The sequence below is a fragment of the Pelodiscus sinensis genome, chromosome 2, assembly GCF_049634645.1.
Source record: "Pelodiscus sinensis isolate JC-2024 chromosome 2, ASM4963464v1, whole genome shotgun sequence".
NCBI classification, from domain to species: domain Eukaryota; kingdom Metazoa; phylum Chordata; order Testudines; family Trionychidae; genus Pelodiscus; species Pelodiscus sinensis.
Window position 1 is genome coordinate 189,385,208 of NC_134712.1, and position 17,019 is coordinate 189,402,226.

General features: G+C 40.4%; 1 protein-coding gene and 1 long non-coding RNA gene across 3 annotated transcripts in view; one reads left to right on the top strand and one right to left on the bottom strand.

Moving 5' to 3' along the window:
• The window catches only part of LOC112547627 (uncharacterized), a 132,227-nt gene that overhangs the window by 107,251 nt on the left and 7,957 nt on the right, over window positions 1-17,019 (top strand). Inside the window, exons 4-6 of the long non-coding RNA XR_003091389.2 lie at window positions 6,144-6,207; window positions 8,401-8,471; window positions 14,584-14,856. This is a non-coding gene — a long non-coding RNA (uncharacterized LOC112547627). The remainder of the gene's footprint in view (window positions 1-6,143; window positions 6,208-8,400; window positions 8,472-14,583; window positions 14,857-17,019) is intronic.
• The window catches only part of LOC102450669 (ubiquitin-conjugating enzyme E2 E2), a 299,468-nt gene that overhangs the window by 13,079 nt on the left and 269,370 nt on the right, over window positions 1-17,019 (bottom strand). The window lies entirely within an intron of this gene.

The following is a 17,019-nucleotide window of genomic DNA, read 5'->3' on the forward strand; positions in this document are numbered from 1 at the left end:
CCATTTTGTGCATTCATTGCCAAAAGACAAAGAACCGTGGAGTTTTCTAGTGTTGAGGCCAAATTCTGACCTGATTTACAGTGGTATAAATTAGGAGTAATTCAATTACCTTTCATTAAGTCATTCCAGATTTGGCCCTCTAATGTTCAGCATGGAGCCCTGACTCTCAAGGGCTCTCAGAGAGAGAGATATCTGAGAGAGTCTGAGCAGGTATCTTTCAAGCTCAGAAACTTCAGGATCTCTACCAAGCATTTATAAACCTCAATTACCCACCTGGAGAAATAAAAAAACAAATTGAAAGAGCCAGACAAATACCCAGAAACCATCTACTTCAAGACAGACCCAAGAAAACCAACAACAGAACGCCACTTATGGTCACCTATAGCTCCCAACTTAAACCTGTCCAACACATTATCAATAAACTACAACCTATACTAGAACAGGATACTACACTCCGAAAGGCTCTGGGAGACAGACCCATAGTCTCCTACAGACAATACCACACTAATACCAACCCTGGAACTTTTCCTTGCAACAAACCCCGTTGCCAGCTGTGTCCACATATTTACTCTGCTGACACCATTATTGGACCTAACCAAGTCAGTTATAAGATCGAGAACACATATTCCTGCTCATCCAGAAATATAATTTATGTCATCATGTGCCGACAGTGTCTGTCTGCTATGTACATTGGACAAACGTCTCAGACGCTTCGCCAAAGAATGAATGCATACAAAATGGATATCAGACACTATCACAAAGAAAAAACAGTTTCTTGCCATTTCAACCAGAAAGGGCATTGTCTCAATGACTTGATTACCTGCATACTGCTTCAAAGGCATTTTAACACCAGACTTGAAAGAGAAACCTCTGAATTGTCATTCATGCTTAAATTTGACACTTTACGCCGGAGTCTTAACCAAGACGCTAATTACCTTACCCATTACAAAGATAGCTTTCCCAATTATCACCTCTAATATCATTAGCTCACAGACATTTACCTTCCCCCCCACCCCCATCCTCGCTCTGTTCTGAAATTTGATTTGTCCTTTTTATATAGGTTCACTTTTTTTATTGTATCCCTTTGGTATATATGGTCGTGCCTATTCTCTTCCACAATTTGATCTGAGGAAGTGGGTCTGGCCCACGAAAGCTCATCACCTAATAAACCATCTTGTTAGTCTTTAAAGTGCTACATAGTCCTGTTTTTTGTTTCTTTCCACAGAGATTCTTCCCATTACATAGCAATTGGCAGAGCCTCTGTTTTCACACATTCTTAGGTTTTTAAGGCCAGATGGGACCACTAGAGTGATCTAGTCCAGGGCTGGGCAATAATTTTTGAAGGGGTGGGGAATGTCACTTTATGAATTTCAGAAGTGGCTGTGGGCCGCCCCAGAAAGAGCAAGGTCTCAGGCAGAAGGGGGAGGGCCAGGAGACTTTGCATGCTCCTGTACCCACAGACCCTGTTTAGGGTTGCCAGGTGTCCGGTTTTCACCTGGACAGCCCGTTATTTCTGGCCCCTGTCCGGTAAAAAAAAACAAAAACAAAAACAAAAACAGAAAATGACCAGTATTTTCTGTTATTCTTCCACAGAAGGCTGGCCGGGGGAGTGAGGAGTGAGGGGATTCTTAAAGGCACAGTTTCCTCAACAACTTTTTGTCTCCTGGTTTGGGTTTTTTTGCTCAATCAAGTTTTTTTCCCTGCCACTTTTGGTGTAAGCATCTGGCAAACCTAACTCTGACTGGCATGAGGGTGGGGGAGCATGTGAAGTCTTGGCACCCTGACCCTGCCAGGAGTTCATGGTGCCCAGAGAGAACTTCCGTCTGTTCAAAACAGCTGGCAGTTCCCTCTAGGAGCCACAAGGAGACGTTGTGCACTCCCCCAACCCCTAGGCCAATCACGGCTTGGAGGCAGGGGAGCATGTGAAGTCTTTGCCCCTCGCTTTCACCCTGCCAGTGGCGCATGGTGCCTAGAGAGAACCGCTAGCTGTTTTGAACAGCTGGCAGTTCCCTCTGGTGCCGCACAGCCCTGGCAGGAGGGAGGAAGGGAGATTTGGTGTGCTCCCTCATCCCCAAGTCTCGATTAGCCTGAGGGAATGGCAGAGTAGCCATGGGTTGAATCAAAAGGCTTGGTGAGCTGGATCCAGCCTTCGGAGGGATCTTGCCCACCCCTGATCTAGTCTGATCACCTGCATCAGCAACTGGTGCCTGCAGGGAGTGGGGTGGGGAAAAAGGGGGGCAGGGAGGGTCACCCACAGAAGCAAGAAGGGAGCATGCAGGGGCTCCCCATTTAGCAATTAAAATTTTGGTGGAGGCATGGGTTGTGGTGCACCTCTTGAGTGCTACCACGAGTCACCTATGACCTGCATAACGCAGGTTATAGAATTTAGCCAGTGATTCTGGCATCACTTATGGGCAATGTTCCCTCTAAATTTGTCCATTCATGTGTGGAATAAATTTTGTTATGTGCCCTGAGGCATGTGAAGATGTGCACCACTAGTAGAAATACATGCTGCTGGTTGTGGGCGCTCTGCTAAATCAGCTGGGAGGAGTTTGACTCTCTTGGGTGGCGAACCCAAGTGCTCAGCTAGCAGCAAACACTGCATATGAGATATAATTCTCTTTGAGACATCTTTTGCATTGATATTTTGAAGCAAAGAGCAAATTAACCATATAAATGGCTTCAGATGGTTTCTAGGAGACTGAAAGAGGAGAGAGATAATGGAATCATGGAATTAAAGATGGAAAAGACCCATCCGATCATTTAGACTATCTTCCTGCCAGTACAGTACTGTTCCCTAAAGTATGCTTTTCCAGTCCTTTGCTTCTTTATCTAGTCAACTATTAAAAGGCCCTACAGATAGGATTTCCACTATATTGTTTGGGAAATTTTCTAATGTCTAACTGAACTCATAATCAAATAGTATTTTCTTGTTATTAAGCTTACATCGCACAGATATACACAGTATCAGCTTTAAAGCGCACCAGTTTTCTGTGTGGTAGCAGCCTATTCACAGTCCCATTTTTGCAGAAGAAAACCACTCTGTTCCTCTCATGCAAAGCCTCTAGACCGGTCTCTTTGTTGGGGGGAAGAGTTGTGGAACCAGGAAGGCCAAGCTCAACCCTGTGCTCCAGGATCCAGCCCAAAGAGACTAAATAAAACATCAGCCAGAATTTGAACCGATTGTAAGAACAAATCAGAAGCATGTTGAAGAACTGAGAAAAACCTGCAACTTAATTCGAGGAACCAGCCCGGAAAAAAAATGGAAGAAATACTTTCCCTCGTATGTGTCAAGTCTCAAAATAATCAAAAGCAGCCGCTTTAATTTAGAATCAGATATGGCAATAATAGATTCATATTTGTAAAATTCTAAATTTGGGATGGTCTATTTGATCATTAGCCATGCTGCTGAAGTAGGCAGGTACGTATGATTTTTAAGAAAGCTAGAAAACTTTGGGAACTGTTACCAGTTAACATAAGCATTCCATAAAATCTATCTGGGGCATTTCTTAAAGCAAACTCATTAGTAGAGATAAGGCACCACTGTAATTTAAACGGTTAAAAAAGGTGGCCAGTATATTTAAAGCCCAAGATTCGTTTTAACAGCAGCACTATAATAAATGCAGAATCATTTGTTGAACACACAGATTTTAATATTAAGTGTTACTTAAATAACAATTTACCTAAGAATGAAACATGTTCCATTTTGTGGATGTGTCCCTCTTATTAAGCATTATGCACCTGATGAACCATAAACAGCTCCAAAATCATGAATGTTATATCTTAATACAGCAGACCATTCTTAAAACTGGACACCCTTAAGCCCCCGCCCCCCCCCCCACACACAGAGAGAGAGAGAGAGAGAGAGAGAATGTGTGTATTGTTCACATAAATGTCCTGTCTTCCAGCTACTGCCATGAAGTCCTGCCATGAATTTAAAGATCTTGCTGCTCAGAAATCAGGGATACCAGAGCAGCAAACAGCAAATAAATGGCTTTATCTGATGCTATGTGATGGCTGCAAAAATTCATAACAATATTGAATTGTGTCAGTTACTCTTGCAACAGAACAAACTAAAACCACGTGCAAAGATGTAAAACCAGAACTGTTCAGGAACACAGGTTTCTGGAATGTTATTTACAAAAGCAGTGGGTTGGATAGCCTGATGATTTATAGCCATGGCTGTAAGCTTTGTGCATCTGACAGTTGGTTATGAGGTTTTCAGACATGTTACTGCACTGTTATGGTGAAAATGCTAGAGGGCCAAGGTCAGCCAATGTTGATGTAGCAAGCTTATTTTCAGAAACTTCAAGAATAATGGAAGTGATCTGTTCTGTGAACAAGGGTAAAGCATAGCTTAAGATGTGGAAGACCATTAAAGGTGCTGAGCTAATCAGAGGTATGTAGTTTGTTGTGGCCAACTAGAAAGGGCTATGTAAAAGACCCAGAACTAGAAATTGGACTTGCCTTTGCAAAACACAAAAAGGCAATGAAGCATTTTATAGGTTGTTGTGCCTTGTAAAAAAATAATAATCTTTATTCTGCCCATTCCCTTCCCATGGATAAAAACAAGAGAGAGTTAAAAATAACTGTCTAAAAAAAATGGATGAACAGCTTGGGCAAGCTCCTCATCTTGGGATAGTCTGCTGATTCATATGAACTGGTGATCTGTCACCTGGGTTTACTGGCAAATTCTGACTACTCGATTAAAAGAGGATAAGTTTAGAAACACTGATAAGGCACTGCTTGTATTCTGGGGAAGGAGTTTTTATGATCTTAACCGCCTTTTAATAAAATGTTTTGTTTCAGGTTCATGCACCTATCTGTCGTAGTAAGAAAATACTGCACACAGTAAGGCGCAGGCTATTTTTAAGTAAAACATGTAGTCTTTAACGCTGACTATTTTAGAAACAAAAATAAGTAAAATAACTGAGTCATTCTATGGCAAGTGTAGTACAGTGTTTTCATGGCAAATTTCACAAGGATTCATCATGTGTAATGTAAAGGCTCTATTCCCCTCTGAGTTGATGCACTTTATGATATTTCTAGTAGTATTTGGAGTTACAAATACTGACTGAGAGGAGAATGGACCTCTTATTCTGAGTCTGTGGAACCTATCAATTATTCTCAATTTAAAATCCTTTAAGATTAAACATAAATCAGCAGACCACATTGATTCTGTTAGGACTAATGTAAAAATCTATTTTCACTGCCTCCTAAATACGAACTTTCCCAGATGCGAAATCACTACACATTTAAGATTTGTAATTGTATATTTATCACATCTTTTATGGCTTATTTTTGCTAGCTTTTTTTTTAAAAGCATATTTGCTCTGTCTATTCATGATTTTGAAGACAATGACTTTAAACCACTTCAAAAGACAATATTAAGGCATACTTAAAATCAGTAACACTAGCATCCCAGTTCATCAGTTTATCCTAAAGGTAACGGGACTTACAGAATCTGACCCTTAACGACTACTGTTCACTGTATTCCTTTTTTATTTATATCTCATGTCTGTTGAGCTTTAGATCTGAAATCCTTGTTGATTTGAAACAAAAGACAGGACTATGTAGCACTTTAAAGACTAACAAGATGGTTTATTAGGTGATGAGCTTTCGTGGGCCAGACCCACTTCATCACCTAATAAACCATCTTGTTAGTCTCTGAAGTGCTGCATAGTCCTGCCTTTTGTTTCAGCAAGACCAGACTAACACGGCTACATCTCTATTACTTGTTGATTTGGGTTTGATTAGCTCATTAATTAGGTCTCATTTAATAAACTAATGATAGGACCTCATTGTGACTAAAGTTAAGTCTCTCACTTCATCTTAAATAAAGACAAAGACAAAGTATTAAAGGCACAGAGAAGAACTACAAAAATACTTAGAGGCACTTCCCCAAAACCAAATTATTAAGGACTAAAATTATTTATTCTGGAAAGGAGAAGAGCAAGAAAAGATATGAGAGCTACAAAATAATTAATGATGTAGAAAAATGACAGTCAGATTCTCCTAGTTATCTTTTCCCATAATAATGGGACATACAAAATAAAAGCTACACATTTAGAAAAAAATAAAAAGGAAATAATTGCTTTAAAAACCAAATAATTAAGCATGTGGAATTCATTGTCTTATTTCAGGATCCTACTGAGGCAAACAATGGAGGAAGATTCAAAAAGATTTACAAACACAAAACATTGTAATGTAAGTTAAATTTCCAAGGGTCAACAGTGCTCGCGCTTCAATACATGATCATTAGTTAAGTGGTCAGGAAAGAAATTTGTCTTGTGTAGTACATGATTAAGGGACTTCAGGGAATTTTAACACCTTTCACTGAATCTCCTGGCACTCGCCAATCTTGAAGACAGTATATATGAGTAGGCAGAATATTAGTCTGTTTCAGTTTAATAGTATTTAAACTTGTTTAAATTAATAAATTTAATTTACACTTTTTGCTGTACAATTGTGAATATGTCGGGTAAGAAAGAAGTAAGGTAAATGCATGCATAACTCAGTTTGGAATGGTATCTAATTTCTAACGTATGTTTAAGACACCACAGAATACATATTACCTTAAAAATGTAATCCGTGCCACTTGCTTTACTCTTTAAATTGTAACACACTCTGAATCTATTCTTATATAAGTAACTCCAGACGGTTTTATTAGAGCACTCATTCTTCTGAATACTGATTTTCTCTTAGTATGGTTTTAAACTAAGTATTTTCATGCAACTTTCTTATGCCTGTATTGATATTTTAATGGGGGGGGGGGGAAGAGTGTTTAATGACAATTTTTATCTGTATAGATGTCTGCTCACATCTGTTGGTATTAATAACATCTTAATTTGCACACATCAGGTGTTCTGCACATTCAACTTGAAGGTGCACAAAGATTTAGATCTACATAAATACAGCACCCTTTCCCCACACAATTAAGACCTATTCCTATTCAAAGATGATTACTGTAGAGACTAAAAGAGACATCATAGTATTAAGTCCTCTCTCTGAGAGCTATGAACTATTTTCTATTTAATGAATGCTTTCCCTGTTGCTGTAATGATCCCTGCAATCAGGGACTCATGCTGATGGAGAGGTAGTCCACTGAACTGAAATAAAATCTCTAACATTTTATATGCTCTTACTGGAAAAGTAATTTCATTTTCTTCATTACCAATCTGTGTATAATTATCAGTATACGATACTATAGTTTAGATCCAATCCTGCAAATATTTTCACACATGCACAACTGTACATGCTAATCACATACATTAAGGAAGTACATCTAGATCTACTTACGTGCGTAAAATTATGCAGATATGTAATGGCCAGATTTTTCAAGATATTTAGGTGCCTAGAGATGCCTATTGATGCAGATAACACCTAGATGCTCTTGAAACTGGCCCTAATTCCCATTGATCACAGTGGGACAAAGGTGCCTTCATGCTTTGGAAAATCCTACTAGCTGCCTAACTAACATTAAAAATCTGGGCCTAAGTATATGTAATTGAGGAGTAGGCATTCGGCTCTAGTCCAAGCCTGAATGTGTTTACTCTCTACAATTAAACAGCTGTAAACCAAGTCAGCTATCAGGAGCCAGCCACAGGTGTTCAACTGCGCTATGGCTATATCCTAAGTGGCTATGCCTTAGCTTAAAGGGTAAGCAAATCATTTGGATTTAGTCAAGTGATTAGTGAAAGATGAGGATCCCCTCAGAAAAACTGGGGAAACAGCAAAACAACAGTGAAAAGACATGAGTGATTAGGAGAAAAGAGAGCCTAATGCCTCGAAAAGCTCAAACAATCTGATGGTATGAGTTCATTCTGGAATAAGTGATAGCCTCGTTTGAAAAATCTCCAGCTCAATGTAGGTATATAATGTGCACTGCAGGATGTGCAGGAAAATGTGAAACAGTAAGAAATAGGTCTATTGTTTAATGCAGATGTTGTGAGAGGCCATAATAATGAACAAGTTGTTTCTAAAGGAACAAGAAAGGAAGATCAGTTGTGCTTCTCAGGGCATAAAACCATTTACGTTCCACACTCAGTTATTGAAGAATGACAATAGTAAGGAAAGGATTGCCCTGGAAAAATCTGTAGCAGTGTCAATTTTAAAGACAGACCCAGTCAACACTGTTAAATGAGCTGTCGCTAAAAATAAAAATTGCCTGAAAAAATTGGCTTCTGGTCCAATGAAAAATGCGACAAAATAATTAGAAAAATTATTTGATTTTGGCATTGTTAGTCTGGAACTAGCAAGTATCTTCTGGAGAGGAGTGGGGGTAGGGATTTACAAAGAGATGAAAGCCATTGCAAATAAAAGAGTACTTCATGAATTACTTCTTGACTGCCTTAGCTCCTGTTTATTGTTTCCTATTTATTATCTGCTTTGAATGACCAGGTGAAAGACCTTTTTAATGGAATCATGACCTCTTTGGGAAGAAGAACATGCTGTAGGGTGATGAAAGATCAGTAAGTAGAATCATCATATTTACTGAAAAAAACATGGTAATAAACTCAGTGAAAAAAATGAGGGTAATAGCTCTCAGCTAAATAAATAATCTCGGACAACAGATCAATTTTACTGCTTGTGTGATATCTTGCTGCCCACACAAAGGACAAGCAAGCTCTTATGGCAAAATGAGATTATTTTGTTGCACAGTTGATAGTGCTCTGACAATGCATCTGGCAGAATGACTGGGCTCTGAAGAGAAACTGAAATATCAATGGTTAGTCAACCTCACAAATACAATGTATTAGATACTACTTTGCCTATTTTTAAAGGGATTTTCTAGAATCACCATCACCTACTCTGACAATAGCACTGCAGATCTATTTATAATCAAACAAACAGACGATGGAATTACAGCACAGAAACTCTTTTCATAGTTAAAACGTTGTTCCCATTCTCTAGGGACATGTCAATATGTCTACACAGTTAGATTCAGATCTGAATCTTAGGTCTTGTTGATACAGGTTGTAACTCTCTTAACTGGGATTCTCTGGTTTGTCAACATCCATGGTCCGACATGGATGTTACAGGACCAGAGAGTCCCGTGGAGGGCCAGTGGCAAGGACCCTTTCGGGGCCAGCAGGGCACTGGGGCATTCACAATGAGCAGATGGCAAGGCTGCCCAGTGGGGTTGGGGAACCCGATACGTAGCTGCCCAGCAGGACTGGGAACTGTGGCTGCCCTGTCGGCCCCAGAGCAGTAGAGCCCTAGTGCGGCGTGCACAGCTGCCCTGTGGGTCCTGGAGCTCCAGTGTGGCATGCACAACTGCTCAGCAGGTCTCAGAGCCCCAGCAGCGATGGCTGCCCAGTGGGGTTAGCAGGAGTTGGGGAGCAAGCCAGGAGGCCAGCCTACAGGTGGCAGGGGTCCAGAAATGACTTCCACAGGATCAACAAAATCCCTCATCTTGGACCATTCAGATCCCGAGGGTGCTGAGCCAGAGAGGTGGTAAAATGACAGATCTAAAGCAGGGGGATCTCAAACTTTATTGGATCATGACTCACTCTAACAACAAAAAATAGTACATGATCCTGAGAGGTGGGGGAGACAAAACGTGAGCCTGCTTAAACCCAGGTTGGCCTACTACCCCAGGCTGGAGGTTGGGGGCCAAAGTCAAACTTGAGTTCCACTGCCCTGGGTAGCGGAGGTGGGGTGGGCACAAAGCCAAAACTCAAGTGCTTCAGCCCTACAGGGAGCTTGTAATCTTAGCCCAACCGTCCATATTTGAAGCTCTTGGGCTTCAGCTTCATCTCCAGATAGTGGGGCTTGGGCTTCAGCCCCAGCTCTACCAAGTGCAGGGCAATTCTGGAGACCTCATTAAAATGGGGTCCTGATCCAGTTTTGGTCCTGACCCACAGTTTGAGAACCACTGCTCTAAAACACAGCTAACAGATGGCAATAAGGAGAATTGAGATTTCCTGTGCCTAGACACTACAGACACTTCAAACTTACAATTACCCCGAGTTCCTTAATTTTGTTCTCAGCAGGGTGGATGTCTGATAGCTGGAACAATAAGTAAAAGGAGCATGAAATGAACTGGCAACAAGAAGAAGGGGACAGAGGTATTCTGTGCCATGGAGAGGCACCAGATAAGGAGGGGCATAGAGCTCCTTCTTTTTTCTCCCGTTTCATACTGAGGCACTAACAGAACTAGGTCTAAGGAAGGAGGAGTGGTGAGGAGAGAAGAAAAGACTCAGCCAGCTATGCGTCAGGCACTGAGGGTGGGGAGAGGAGGAAGGTGACCTAGGTCTTAGTTATTCTGTGCTGAGCAGGAATCTTTAAAATAACTAGACTGGAGACATATAACAAAATTTTGACCATGATTCAGCTAAATACCTACTCAAAGCTAAATGTTCCATGATGGAACAGATTTTGTTTTATAATAATCATGCTATGTTCCTTTGTTAAACAGCTTTGGGTTTATTTTGAAATGTTTTGGACAAGCTATCACTTTTAGGATTTTGAGACAAGGCCTTTTTATTAGTCTGGTGTATATACACACACGAGTTCATTTTTAATACAAAGCATTATAGGTGGAGTTTCTTGTAGGAGGGAACAGATCCAAATCTATTTAGCTCTCTAGCTGTGGTAGCTAAACTACTTGGAAATTATTTAAAATTGCCTAAAATAAAATATGCAAATAAAACTTAAAAGTTCCCAAAATATTAACACAAACTTAAAATTTCATAATTTACATAAGGCACCCAGGACTTTTTGAAAACTAAATGCACACATACAGTATTTGTGTCCTGAGGATCCCATCTAGGAGTGAGGGCTTAAGTCGTGGGCTGGATTCACTCTAGGCATAAATCCTGAAAAAGGCCCACAAAAAAGTCCACTGAGGGATGAGACCATGGCAGTGTGAAATCTCCCTGTCATCAGGGAAGTTGGGGCTAACAGCACAGGGCCCTGTATAGAGTGAAAAGTGGGCATTGCTGGCTAGGAAGTGACACATTAGTGATTCAGGGCTACCCCTCAGATCTTTCCTGAATTAGAGCTGCCTATGTTCTCCACCCTGTAGAGCCATGGTGTTCAACCAGTTCTGAAGCAGTAGTTGCTATAGTGGTTACTGCTATCGTGAACTAGCCACACTCAACCGGCCAAACTAGCCATTTTTTTCAAGCCAGCTAGCCATACTCAACTGGCCAAAAAGCCACATGTGGCTGGTGGTTAGTATGTTGGACACTCTGGCTGTGTCCAGACTCAGGGTTTTTTTCGAAAAAACTTCACCTGCGTCCAGACTCAAGCCGCGTTCTTTCGAAATTAAATCGAAAGAACGCGGCTTTTCTTTCGATGGCGGTAAACCTCATTTCACGAGGAAGAACGCCTTCTTTCGAAAGTTCCTCTTTCGAAAGAAGGCGTTCTTCAATGTAAATAGGGCTTCTTTGAAAGAGAGCATCCAGACTCACTGGATGCTTTCTTTCGAAAAAGCAAGCCGCTTTTTCGAAAGTTCAACGTGCAGTCTAGACGCTCTCTTTCGAAAGAGGCTCTTTTGAAAGTATCTTTTGAAAGAGCCTCTTTCGAAAGAGGCTTGCAGTCTAGACATAGCCCATGGCTGTAGAGGCCTTAGGGGTGGATGGTGACAACACCACTTACCTTCCCCTGGGGTGAATCCCCACTTCCCCTTGGGCTTCTGACTTTGATTCTGAAAGTTTACATGGAAAACTCTCTCTCCAAAGATACATATGAAGTTTGGATATACTCTAAAAAAGGCTACTGAATCCCTCTCAGCAAAGAATAAAAAGCTAGGATTTTATATTCTCAGCTGTACTAATCTAGAACTTTTGCGGGCTGCGAGCAAAACAAACAAACGAACGGCAAACAAAAGAATTATCACAATAGATTTATCCTCACTACTAACTTTTCTAAATGCCAGCATTTTTGTGCAGGTATGGATAAGGGAGTTACCAACAGTTAAGCGTTGTTCTTCTTTTTTGGCAGAAAGTATTTAGGCAGAACACAGAACCGCCCAAATACTTTCTGTATCCTGCCAACCTACATGGATAACTTGTAGCTATAATAAAAAAGCAGCAGCAACATGTTATCCACAACTACCAACAAGATCTGCTCTGGGATGAAAACAATGAAATGACTAGGAAGATAAAATCATAAAGATGACTCATACAAGGAAAGCCTGGAGGCAACTCTCCAGTGTCTCTTCGTGGGAGAAAATAAAAGCCCAATAATCTTAGGCTGTTATCCAACTTTATTTCTCTGTGTTTAGATAAATGCAAGTTGTTAACATATGCACCCAAGTTATTAAATGTAGGTTATTAAATAGGAAACCAACAATAAAGGTAGAAGTCCATAGTACTTGGCTTAAAATCAGTGATAAATATAAATGTAATCATACTACTGAGATACGTTATGCTGGGAAGTTCAACAGAGATATGTTGAACTTCACACTGAGAACTGCATTCATAAAAGGACTTAGGTTCCTACCTGTCACTGTATGTGCCTAAATCCTAATAGTGACCATAACATAATTACATTTAACATCCCTGTGGTGGGAAAACACTACAGCAGCCCAACACTGTGGCGTTTAATTTCAGAAAGGGCTACTACACAAAAATGAAGAGGTTAGTTATACAGAAATTAAAAGGTACAATGCCAAAAGTGAAATCCCTGCAAGCTGCAGGATCTCAAAGACCCCATAATAGAGACTCAACTTAAATGTATACCTCAAATTAAAAAAAAACAAACAAACATAGTAAGAGAACCAAAAAAGTGCCAACATGCTTAACAACCAGTTAAAAGAAGCAGTGAGAGATTAAAAGGCATAGTTTTAAAAAGTGGAAGTTAAATCGTAGTGAGGAAAATAAAAACGAGCATAAACTCTGTCAATTGAAGTGTGAAAACATAATTAGGAGGGTCAAAAAAGAATTTGAAGAATAGCTAGCTAAAAACCCAAAAAGTAATAGCAATTTTAAAAGTACGTTCACATCTTGAATACTGCGTGCACATGTGGTGGCCTCCTCTCAAAAAAGATGTCTTGACATTGGACAAAGGTTGAGAAAAAGGCAACAAAAATGATTAGGGGTATGACCGTACTAAACAGCTGTCACACAAGGAGAGATGAATAAGACTAGGACTTTTCAGCTCGGAAATTAGATGATTAAGGGGGGATATGATAGAGGTCTATAAAATCATGACTGATGTGGAGAGAGTGAATAAAGAGTTATTCACTCCTTCTCATAACACAAGAACTAGGGGTCATAAAATGAAATTGATAGGTAGCAGGTTTAAAACAAACAGAAGAAAGTAATTCTTTACACAACACACAGTCAACCTATGGAACTCCTTGATAGAAGACTAAAATAGAGTTTTAAAAAACCCCCTATCACGTCTGCCCATTTTCTGAATTACTTCCTATTGGAGAGACTGTGATGTGCCCACTTCTTTTAGGCAGATGAGTAAATGCCCAAAGACATCAGTGAAGTACTAGAGCCTTTCAGGTCATGCAGCTTGTTAGCGGTCTGTTTGGACAGAAAGCAACAGTCCCTCAAAAGGAAGACCCTGGATGGTTTGTTGGACATTCTGAGGAAGAGTAGATGACTAATTATGAACCTCTCTGCTCATGGCTCTAGCAGCAGAGTAGCAGCATCCAAACTCATCTGATGTGAGTCAGCTACTAACTTTTCCTCATCTACCACCACAGAGAAGTACTCTTTCCTCGTCCTCTGAAAATCTATCCTTAACCTTTGTGATTTTAACCTCTGGCACAGACTTTTACTGTCCAGCGATGCCTGTTGCTCAGTTGTTCTAGAACTCAACTAACACTTTCTGCAAAATAGGTTGAAATTCTCTGCCTTTGGGCTACATACTTGCTGACCCTTCTCTCTCTCATTGGCAGCTGAATGGGTCTAGAGGAGGATGGGTGTAAAAGTGTTCAGTCACCTAGAAGGAGACACAATATCTGCCCTTAGCCCTTTCAGTTGTGGTTGGGAGAAAGAGGAGATGAGTTTACCACAGTAAGCTTCAAGACAGTCTCATTAATTTGTAGCCTCATTTGAAAAGATCCTACAGATACTAGCATTTTGACCAGTCTGTGGGACCAGTTTCAAGCTTATCCCACCTCAATATTCAAGGGAGAAACTGCCCTCTTTAAAAGGTCCTGATGGGTTCTATAATCACCAGTTCCTTATCTCCACTGACACTCCCTTGTTGGGTGATGAAGAAGTGGAAGTCAAAGCAGGCCATGGTCAGAGTCCTTCAAGGGGAGATTCACTGGAGCAATTTCCTCTTGCTCAGTACCAAGCCATGTACTGGATACAATATCATGCTAGGGAGAGTCTCAATGCCTAGTTGAGGAAGTACAGTGGGAAGAGGGAGAAACTACCTGGAGGGACAGGGAAACCCCCAAAGGTTCCAAAATAGCCACTGAGAAGGCCCCAGACTCCAACTTCTTTCAATCCATGGATCTACACTGGCCAGATGCACAGAACCTCTGGAGGGTCCTGGGGAGCGTAAGTGCTTGGGGGGAAATAATGACATGACAGTGGCATGTATGAGCTGACTGCCAAATCTGAGGCTGAATCAGCTTTTTTCAACCAAGCCTGTTTCTGTTTGTTCCAGAGATTGGCATCAGGAGCCCGGAAAAGGTAACACTGGAGAGATCATCACTGGGTTCCCTCTTGATTGTACCATACAACGAGGCACTCACATGTCCAGAGGCACCAATAATACCCAATGCTGAGACGAAGCAGCCAGCAAACATTTACCACCAACCAATGGTACTGGGGGAGAGGATTCTTGGACTGATGATGACATTTGTATCAAGAAACTGAGCAGATCACACGCTGCAATACAAGCTTCCAGAGCTGATGGCAACAGGATACTGTCTTGCTGGTGAGTCAGTCCGGATGTCACTGCTGAACAGACAGCGTTGCTTCAGGGTCAAGTCTCAAGGGGGTTGGGGCCAGCACTGGATTTGATGGTCACACCTGAGTAGATGATTGTTTCAGTGTTGAGCGCACTGTACTATCTTTCTCAGCATGCTTGCTGGAACACTGGTGCCACAGACACTGATCTGGAAGCAAAATCAGTAGAAGCTCTCTTCCTCAGTACTGGGCAGGGTGATGGGAGTTCAGATTCTGCAGAACAGGAGACGTGTTGTTCCTGCCTGAAGAAGATGTGCTTAGTACCAGCTCAAAATGGGGAAGTTCTATGGGTAGGTACAGGGCTGCCTTCCTTAGAAGACACTGAAGTCCTGATCTCCATGTCTGTCTTAGTTCTTGGTTTAATTCTCTGCAGATTTAGCAGCGGTACTTGACATAAGTCTTTCCAAGCCAGTTCAGGCTAGTGGAATGCAGGTTGCTCACTGATACCAGTTTCTTGCAGGACTTACAGGGTTCAAAGTCTGGTGAGCCAGATATGTCCTGGTACCAAAGCCAATACCTAACAAAGGAAATTGAAGACTATAAACCTCCTTCAAACTAATAAACTTCATACTGGATTAATTTTAACACTAAAGCTATGACTAAAAAAAGAGTACCAACTATATAGAAACAATGGGGAAAAACTTGAAGTAGCAAGATAAGACATTCCAACAACCATCATAGGCAGTAAGAAGGAACTAAGGGGAGTTTTTCATAGTTCTGCCCTTTATTCCATCACAGAGCAACTTGAGGAATAGAGGTGCATGTACCACCCCGATCGACACCAAAGAACAGAAAAATATCTGAGCGGAACTAGGCACATAAGTGGAAGGGACATGTGCAGTCGTGAGGGGCGCACATAGAATGGGCATGTGCAATTACTCAACATAGAAATTCTAATTGAATTTAGAAACAGTATATGGAAATAATACTATTTAGCAAAAAACAATGACAAAAATATGCAGAGACTGGCATGAGTTAAACGACCCAGGATTAATATTCAGTTTAACACAGCAGGTGAAAGAGACACAAATGTTAGGTGAGGCAGCTATGAAAATACAGCTTCTAGAAATCTAAAAGGTTCTGCCTAGATGCCCTCATTAAAATGGTTTGTATCTGCTAAAACCCACAAATTAAAATTGATTTACCACAAATTCTTAAATACGCATAATTCTATATTAGGCAACTGGACCCCAAACACATTGTATGGCCATTTTAAAGCCCAGTTTTGGATTGTGTAAAAATACAGTTTATAAAACTTAAAAGTCAATAGAAATATTGTTGTACATTTCAAGAAAAAAATCCAAAAAAAGTTTTTAAAAGTTAAGTATTTCTTCTGCAGTATTTACAAGCCAAATGCTTCCATATTTTCTTAGCACATGAGAACCAGAGAACAAAACTGGCTAGAGGCAAAAATAAAAATAATTTAATTAATTTTAAAATTCCAAGCTATGAAAAATGCATAAACGTAAAAGGGACTGGCTATTTTGAGACTTAATTTGGATTAAATTAGGGAATGAATTTAAAACACAACAACTATGCCTGAATGATGCTACATATGAATATTCTTATTCCAGAACAGCTATGCCTGAATAATTATTCTGGAAAAAATCCCTTGCATAGACAAGCCCATAACATCTAACTATTGAAAAGTGAATTTTCTTAGGCCCAAATCTTACAAACATGCTTTACTTTATGCACGAGTAGTCCCATTAGATTTACAAGATTACTCATGCAAGTTAACTTGCACACGAGGCAAAATGTTTGGAGGACTGGGGCCCTCCTTTGTAAAACTATATGAATTTTTAATCTGAAAATGTCACTTTAAATGAAAATGCAAACTAATATCTACAAGGGGAATGCTAGCATTTCATTCATCACTTACATTTCTTGGTTACTATTCCAATTGGCTGTTATTTTTGCAGATAACTCACACGTTCACTCACACAGAAACACTGTATCACTTCTCCCCCCTCCCTCCCCAAAAGTCAGCCAGCTGTTACAAGATTCAGACATTTGTTAACACAATTTACTGTCTGATACAGCTAAGCAAAACAGAGACAATAATAATCAGAACTGAAGTGTCTGAGACAGTTTATGAGTAAAGGATTATATTAGCTGTTTATAGAAAGGA